Genomic DNA, 9,440 nt, shown 5'->3' on the forward strand with positions numbered 1-9,440 from the left:
GCTGTATCTGCAACACAAACAACGCTCGGAGGTTTGCAGGCCTGTGTGGATGCTAATGGCCGGTTAAGCAGCCCACCCACGTCTGCAGATACAAGGAACTGTTTTGGGATGGGCGTGTGTGTGTGTGTGTGTGTGTGTGTGTGTGAGAGAGAGAGAGAGAGAGAGAGAGAGAGAGAGAGAAAGGGTGTGTGTGTGTATGTGTATGTAGAGTGAGAAGAGAGAAACTAGAGATCCAGAGGGAATGAGATGTGGACAGAACAAAGAGCAAGGCAGAGAAGTGGAAAAGGGGAGATGTGGCCCCTGACTGAGACATAAGAGAATGCAGGACGTTTGCGGTGATGTCATAGCTCAAGGATCTACCCCAGCCATGCTTTCTATGATTCCTCTCGAGTGAGTAACCAGTCCGAGTGTGTTCACATGGCGGCGGTAGCCCTCTAGAACTGATAGACAAAGGAACAGCCAGGAAAAGAATTGGTTGGCTGTTGACGTCTGTGAGATGCTTCAGGCAGGAGCCTGACTTATTCATCTGTGGCCTCAGATCAGCGCCCCTGCAGCACCAAGCGCTGGAGCTCAATAAAGGCTGGATCGCAAGAAAACCCGAAAGGGGAGTGCTCCTTCCCAGAAAGCTTCAGTGTCCTGATTAGATGGCCTGGGGCTCCCGTTTCTTCTTGTGCAGTCATTCTTGGTGTTGCTGCTTAATTCAGACTCTAAAGTCTTTCTCTCACAGCCTGCCCACGTTTCAAAGGCTAACTTTGCGTGCTGGTTTGGGAAACACTCCCGCTTCACGACATGCACTCTGCAGAGGGGAGCCCCGGCTTGTGAGGACGAGGGGCGGGGGCTCAGGGCTGAGCCGCCCACCAACCATAACCGGATTCCACTTGCAGACATGAGCGAGGTGAAAGGAGTTGTTTCTTAGATGTAAGCAGGAAAATTCAAGTCTGGCTAATTGAAGCAGAAAGAGACCTATGGGAAGCTTTCTGGGCTTTCACAGACATTTTGGGGTAGAAAACTTGGATGTTATGCAGACCGGAACAAAGCTGGTAAACCCTGGCGCCTCTGTGCCTGGCTGCCTTGCACCTTGTCACAGGTTCGCTGTCATGACCATTGACGAAGCAGCTGTAGATGCTCTATCTCCACGTGACTAACTTCCCATCTAGAGTCTGGGGAGCGAGGCTGTGTGGTACTAGGTTTCCAGGGTCGCTCTATGTGTGCATCCACACAGGCTGTGCACTGCACAAATCCCGATTCACCATCTGTACAACTAGAAGCTGCAGAGTCGAATAAATATGGGAGCTTTGGGAGCTTTGCATCAATGCTCTAGAGTCAGAGGAGGCAAGGAAAACAAGCAGGCTGGGGTTTCTCAGCCTGGATATCCCCCGCATCCTGTATCAGTCAGCTTTCGCTGTGCAACAGACCACCCAGAACTCACTGACTTTATGTAAAGTAGAAACCTCCATTTTAAACTAGAAGCTCATGCTTCTGCGGCTCCGCAGTTTGGGCTGAGATTGGATGGGTGGTTCTGGCCCTGTCTGGTTTCACTCACGTGCCCTGGTCAGCTGTGAGGAGGCTGAGCTGACTGATCTGGGACAGGTCAGCTTGGAGGCCAGCTTCCATAGGATTCCATAGGGTTTTCTCATTCCCAAGTATCCAGCCCGAGTGTGTGTTCTCATGGAAAGGACTCCCACAGCAAGAGTGGAAGCCCTCAAGGCTTCAGGATCGGAACAGCATTGCTTCTGTGACATCCTATGGCTAAAGGGGCCCAGATTCCAGGCACCAGGGAGGAGCATGGACAGAGGGAGAGGTGGGAATGGTGGCTCTGTCTTCAATCTGCCACACATGGGAAGAAAGGACAGGTGTGACCAGAAAGAGACAATGTTCATCCTGGCAGGATTCGGGGGGAGATGTGCCCTTACCATGTGACTGGTAAGGTATTCAGCACATGTGAGAGTACAGAAGCCTGGCCTGACTGCACCAGCCTGCTGCCAGCTGCAACGGATCCCCTTGCCTCTCTCTGCAGTGATGTGCTAAGCATTGTGAAGCAGTGCGGGTCCTTTTGTTCATACAAGTGGTAGTTATGGAAGGTTTCATTATCCAGCATCGTCACTGCACTCAGCCAGTGTGTGTGTGTGTGTGTGTGTGTGTGTGTGTGTGTGTGTGTGTGTGTGTGTGTGTAATTTTCTGCTGACCAAGCTCCAGCTCTGGCTGGGACTCCTCTGGTGCCAGGCCCTCCTGGTGATGCTTTGCCTCATCCACGTGCCCATGAGGGCAACACTTCATTCTCTTTTATCCCCTTGATGATGAGATTGGGCAGACGTCATACCCACACAGGTGAAATCTATTTTCATTAATCCTACTTGTCCTTTCACTGCTCTGCCCCCACCCCATCTTCTTCCTTTAGGGCTGCAATCACTAGTCCAATTTGAAACCTTTCTGACTTCTAGTCCCTCAGCAGACTTCTCTACCCGCATTTGTTACCTGTTGCTGCATAATACATTATCCCTGAACTTAGTGCCTTATGTTGTTGTTGTGATTGTTAAGTGATCCTGAGTTGACATCGACTTATTGCGACTCTATGAACAACAGAACTGAACCTGCCCTGATCTGCACTATTCTCAGTATCTCGGATAGCTCATCGATAAGCCCATTGTTATAGTCACTGGGTCAATTCATGCTACTGAGAGTCTTCCTTTCTTTTTCCGACCTTCCACCTTTACCAGCACAGAATCTTTTTCTGAGGACCAGCCCCTCTTGACAATGTGCCCAAAGTATGACAAGACAGCATTTACTATATCACAGTATCTGTGAACATTCAGAATCTGAGCTCAGTCTCCCTGGTCTCTCACAGGCTGCACTCACATGTGACTATCTCAAAACTCTGGGCAATAGATGTGACCGTCTCAACACTCTGGGCAAAGGATGTTCCACAATTGTTCACATGATTATTGTCAGAATTGAACACCTCCCGTTTTATTGAAGAATGTGCTTCCAGGATGCTTTTTGGAAATGCAAAGATGAGAAAGCTTTGTCTGGCATACTCTGGACGTGTTTCTAAGAGAGGCTATTCACTGGAAAGGCACATCATACTTGGGAAGGTGGAGGGACAGTGGAAGAGAGGAGAACTTTCAACCAGGTGGACTGGCGCAGTGACTGCAGCAATCGGCTCAAGTGTGTCAGAAATTGTTAGGATAGCACAGGATAGGACAGGGTTCAGAGCTGTTGTTTCTAGAGTCACGATGAGATGCACTTGTCTTGATGACACCTAACAAGAACAATTCTGTTGGATCGGGATTCTCACTTCCACACTGCCTGTTGGCCAGAGTCTGCTCTCAGCTCCTTGTCACGTGATATTCTGCATGGGATAGTTCACAGCGTGGCAGTTTGCTTCTGATCTCATCACAAATATACAAGGAAAGCCAGAGAGAGAGAGAGAAGAGAGAGGAAAAGACAGAGTGAGTGAGCTATTAATAATGTGCCACAGTCTTTTGTACCCTGACTAGGAAGTGACACTCTATAGGTCCAGCCATACACAAGTAGCAGGGATTACAGAAGAGCAAGTGAGAGGCAGTGGGGACCATCGTAGAAGTCTGCCTACCTCATGCTTAGCACATGTATTTCTGATGAGTGCAGTAACATAAAATCAACACACAAAAAGTGAAAAGCATATAAAATTATCAAATTAATGAGAAGACTTCACACTTGCTTACTCAAAGAAAAACTGTTGTACAAACCATAAATCATTCACACTTGGAATAGAGGAGAATCAATGCATCATCATGGCTTGTGCATGATACCCTTGTTTTCACTGGTGAGTCATGAAATGTGGAACTCATTCTAGCGGAGGGATCAAGTTGGTAGCCTGTGACTGGCAGACCAGTGAACTATGACCTGGGATAGGCTTATGAAGGACATGCTGAGGTTTTTGTCCCTGAAGACATTTTACCAACTTAAGGTTCTTCTCCTTATGAGTAGAACACATCTCCAGCCAATGACCTGCAGCTGTCTGGATCAACCCACTTGGTATCGCCCAAACTTCCTTTTAATGCAGGCCATTATCTCCTTTCCTAGCCTTCCGGGAAGCTCAGAGAAGGATTTATAAAAAAGCAAACAAAGAAACAAAAATTCATTTCTCTAGACTTGGAACCAATCTGGTGCTCTAGCAGATTTTCAGATGCTGTAAACTGTGCGGGAGGATACTGTCCATCTTAACCCTCGGAGCACCTGGCGGATTGGTACTACCTGCCTTTGGATTGGCAGTGCACCTCCTTAGCCTCTAAGCCACCAGAGTAAACTTTACCCTAGATGTAGACCGTGCCTTCCTACTTTCTAGCCCTTCTACCAGAAATATTTTTTAGTTTAGTATAACTATAGCGGGAGCATCCAAGTGCTTTGTGAAGATCCAGCCTCACTTCTGGCTCAGGGCCACCATTCAGAGGCACCACTTTGCTTATTTAATTTTTCAGAAGTCCTTATCACACTATTCTACAGAACTTTCTATACTGGAGATATTCTACAGAACCGTACTGTTCAATGGTCGTCATCAGCCACATGTGACTATTGGCCACTTGAAATACAGGGAGTTAAAATGAGGTGATGCATTTTAAATGTCATATAATTTGAATTCATTACAACTTAATTTTAAATAGCATAATGTAACTCATGGTTACCATATTGGGCAATGACGCTTGTAGGGCCTTGCTACTGAAAGTTCAGTTTTTGGACTAACTGTGCCAATATTGCCTGGAGAAATACGGAATCTCAGATTCCATCTCAGATCTATAGAATTACAATCTGCATTTTAACTAGACTCTTTTTGGTTCAAATGCCCATTACATTTTTAGAGCTTTGCTCAGAACTTGGAGTCAAAGTGGAGACTTAGGTAGTGTGAGTCCCTTTTTACTTCACTTGTTTATTATACATTCCGGACAGCTGTTGCTCAGTCAATTAAAACTCCAGGAGACCTTATGGACAACAGAATGAAACACTGCTTCCTCCTGCATTGCCCTTAAAACAGCTGACGTGTTTGTGTCTACTGTCCTTGTGCCATTGCATCTCTCTGAGGATCCTTTCCCATGCTAGTATTCTACCTCATCCAAGAGGATTAATCCCTCCAACAATAGATCTCCTTCCACCAACGACAGTCCAATCCAAACAGTCTGGACAGTGTCCTGTTGCGATCCACAAGGTTGACATCGGTTAATTGTGGGAAGAAGACTACTAAGTCTTTCTTCCCGATCTTAGTCTTGGGGCTCTGCTGAAATCAGCACACCTTGGGTAACCCTGGTGGCATTTGTGATGTGTTGATGGCATCCCTTCTAGCAGGATTACCAATCTGCAAACCACCACTGTACAACAAAATAACAAATGATGACATTACTCTACAGTTTTTGTTTTTTCCTAAGGCCTAGGATTGATGAAATTATAAGGAAGAAAATTATCACTATCCTAATAACGGGAGGAACAATCATTGCTGTTGTTGTTAGGTGCCATCAGGTCTGGCTATGTCTCACAATGACCCTGTGAGCGACAGTTTGAACCCTTGTCCTGAGCTGTCTTCACAGTTGCCCCCATGCTCGAGCCCAGCCCCATCATTGCAGCCAGTGTCAAGGCCTCTCACTGAGAATCTGTCTCTATTTCAATGAGCCTCTAATTTGGAGAACAACGCCCAAAGTATGTGAGACCAAAGTTTCACCATTTTTTTTCTATAAAGTCATCCTGATTGCACTTTATCCAGAATTGATTTTTTTTGGGGGGGACTGGAAATATCAGGGATTAAAGGAAATGAAAAACAAACAAAAGGCAGACCTTTAATCCTCTAGAATACAACCTACTGCATAAGAAAGTATAGGATACACTTCACTTAACTCTATAAAAGGTGAGATAAACATGTAAAACATCTACTTTTGAAGGATCGACAGAGAACAAGCATCCAACATGGAAACAGTGCAGACGTGGGCCGTGGGCCCCTCCTTCAGTGAACCTAGGTGCTCAAGGGGCTGGTGGGAGGGTTGGGAGAGGCTTGCTGGAGCAGGCATCGGAGACAGACTTTTCAGATGGTTTTGATTTATCAGGGAAAGATGAAGTACAGGAGGGGGGAAGGACAGTTCAAGGCCTGGGAAATGTGAACACAGGAACAGATCGGCATGTTTTTGGCGAATGAAATCTTCTTCTGACTCTGCTTATTTTATCTAAGCATCACAGGTGAGTTCCATCTCCACCCAACTACTTTCACTTAGATGACGTTTAGATTCCTAGTTTTCTGAGCTTTAGCCTTCGTCTGTAACTTAGAATAACACCTACTCTCGAGAGTAGTTGTAGCAATACTCTAAAAAGTGATTCTAAATGTCTATAAATGAGGGTCTCATTTTTTTTTGTTTTGTTACGTGTCCTTGAGTCCGATCCATAGCGACCTATGAACAACAGATCTGAACCCCATCCTAACCTGAGCCATCCTCACACTTCCTGACACATTAGAGCCCAATGTGGCAGTCACTGTGTTCAATCGACCTGGTCGAGGGTCTTCCTCTCCTTTGCTGATCCTCCACCCTTTGAAACGTCATGTCCTTTCCCAAGGAATGGCCCCTCCTTGCAACATGCTCAAAATTTTCCTTCCATTTGTTTTACTCCAATGAAATGTCTTCCTCTAGGCAGAGAGATCTTTGAGAGTAAGGACTCATTTGATATCATGGTCTTGGTGATATGTTCTTTCTCAAAAGTTAATTAATACCCTGAAATTATATTAAAATTTTATAAGCATATGCATTTTTCTCAGGTTAATGTTCCTTTTTTAAAAATTATTCTGACTTATTTACAGTTTGAATACATTGTTTTGCACAAAGATCCTTCTCATTTCATTCACCCCACCGGCCTATCGAATTGTGCAACCCTATGATAAACACCCTACCCCCCCATCCTCACCCTTCTATTTCCCCCACCCCCGACCTTGGATACTCATACTCAACTTACAATAATGGTAGGTTAATGAAGCGCTTGCTGCAGAGGGTCAAGGACTGCAGCGTCAATATGGATTGAAGCTCAACATCAAGAAAACAAAGATTCTCACCACTGGGCTAATTAGCAGCATCATGATGGATGAAGAAGAGATTGAGATGGTTGACAGCTTCAGTTTTCTTGGTGCTACAATCAACACTCTTGGTACCAGCAGCCAGGAAATTAAAAGAAGAATTGCATTGGGAACGTCTTCTGTCAGAGACCTCTCCAAGGTATTGAAGAGCAACAATGTCAGTCTGGAGACTAAGGTGCTCCTGATACAGGCCATGACCTTTGTAGTTTACTTGCTGTGCATCAGAGAGCTGGACAATGACTAGGGATTATAGAAGAAAATGAATGCCTTTGAGCTGTGGTGCTGGAGAAGAGTATTGAATATACCATGGATTGCTAGGAGAACAAACAAGTTTGTCCTGGAGAGGGTGAAGCCAGGCTGCTCCTTGGAGGCAAGGATTCTGAAGCTCTGCCTGACATACTTTGGACATGTTACAAGGTGATATCAGTCCTTGAAGAGGGACATCATACTTTGGAGGTTGGAAGGACAACTCAGGAGAGGAAGATTCTCGGTGAGATGGATTGATTCAGTGACTGCGGGAATTGGGGCAGTTGTGTTGGAGACAGTAAGATTGGCACAAGATAGAGCAGGGTTTAGGGCTGTTGTACATAGGGTCACTATGAGTCACAAGTGACTTGACAGCACATAATAACAACAAAACCACCACCAACAATCCTAAATGTCAGAAACCTCATTGCCATTGAGTCAGAAGTGACTCATAGCTGACCCTTCATTGGGTTTCTGAGGCTGTAAATCATGTGTGAGGAGACTGCCCATTTTTCTTCAGTGGAGTATCTGGTGGATTCAAACCATCAGAGAAGCTCATCCTCTGGATCAGAACAACTCCCTACAGACTAGATCACCACAACTCTCTTACTCTTGATCAGATTCACAGAAATGATCTGGTCCTTTCTAGGAGATTAAGTGTTGTTGATAGAAGTACTCAGGTTTCGGGGAGCTCTGGTGGCCTAGTGGCAAGAAGCTGCACTGCAATCCCAGAGGAATGCGGTTCGAATCCACCAGATGCTCTGCCGGAGAAGGAGGCGCAATATCCTCCTGTACCAGTCAGATCTGATTTGACGGTACACGCACACAAAATAAAAAAAAAAAAAAAAAGAAGTACTCAGGTTTCATGGAATACAGAAATTAATAGGCGCCTTTTAGAGATGAAAGTTTTAACTCAGAGAAAGGGTGGACCAGGAAGAATTTAAAGGCTAGGAGAGCAGTGAGAAAGCACTTTGTCAGGGATGGAGGTGGAGGATACGAGTCCTTGAAAAGCCAGGGTTTTTGGAGGAATTCAGGGTTTGGTTCCAATGTTTGCCCAACTTTGTAGGTAAACTGCTTGCTTAGCTTCTCCAGAGTGGAGCTGCTCTCCCTCCAGTCTCCATGCCTCTGCAGCCCTTGTGACATCACACAGGTGCAGCCAATCCCTGGCTCTTGCTTTCTTACTCAGGCCTCTCTAAGCTGAAGTTCTCTCCCAGCTGCCGCCCAAGCACCATGGGAACTTGGCTGGCTTATTGGGAGAGAGAAAGCCAATCCTAAACACTGGACTTCAGACTAGGGATGATGCTGGAGGGCCATTTATAAATAACTTGCTATTTTTAAATTCCACATTGCCAAAGAAATCGGGGCACAGCAGGGAAGAGTTTCAATAATATCATGAATGTTGGACACTTTTGAAAGGTAAGAGAGGAACAGGTCGTGACAGACATCACTTTTGTGTTGAACTGCTTGGGGCATGACAGTGAGAGTCCTAAAAGCTCTGAACCTCACTACAGCAAGTGGATAGAGCTTCAGAGTAAAGGTTAGGAGGTTTGATCTATAGGGTACCTGTTCTACTTCTGACTAAGTCATATGACTTAGGTCTTTTAAAAAACATCTAAAGAATGAATACTCCAGATAAAAAAGAAAATTTATAATTAAAAAAGAAGAGCCACAAATGAGAGCAAAATTTAAATAGGGACGAGCCCTCACCTGAAGGAGAACACAGTGGTACAAGTGGTTAATGGTAGATGAAAGATTGGAGGTTCAAATCCACCCAGAAGTGTCTGGGAAGAAAAGCCTAGTGATTTACTTCTGAAAACCCAGTCATTGGAAACCTCACTGAGCACAGTTTTGCTCTGACATAGTAGGGTGGTCAGGAGTGGGAACTGACTCCACAGCTTCTGGCTAACCTTTTTCTGAAACCTGGGATTGGGAGCTTAACTATGGGTTGCTTCAAATCCTGGCTTAAGCTCATTTCAGTTTTGTCTCAAACATGAGTAAATGTGTTTTTTGGATTCCCCACTATATATCTCACTTCATTTATCAAAAGCTTTTCTAAGGATTTAACAGTAATAACCAAAGTTGATGATGATTTTTCTTCTTGAATAGAAATAAT

Source organism: Elephantulus edwardii, unplaced genomic scaffold (assembly GCF_000299155.1).
Source record: "Elephantulus edwardii isolate Elephantulus edwardi_28Jun2011 unplaced genomic scaffold, EleEdw1.0 scaffold00025, whole genome shotgun sequence".
NCBI classification, from domain to species: domain Eukaryota; kingdom Metazoa; phylum Chordata; class Mammalia; order Macroscelidea; family Macroscelididae; genus Elephantulus; species Elephantulus edwardii.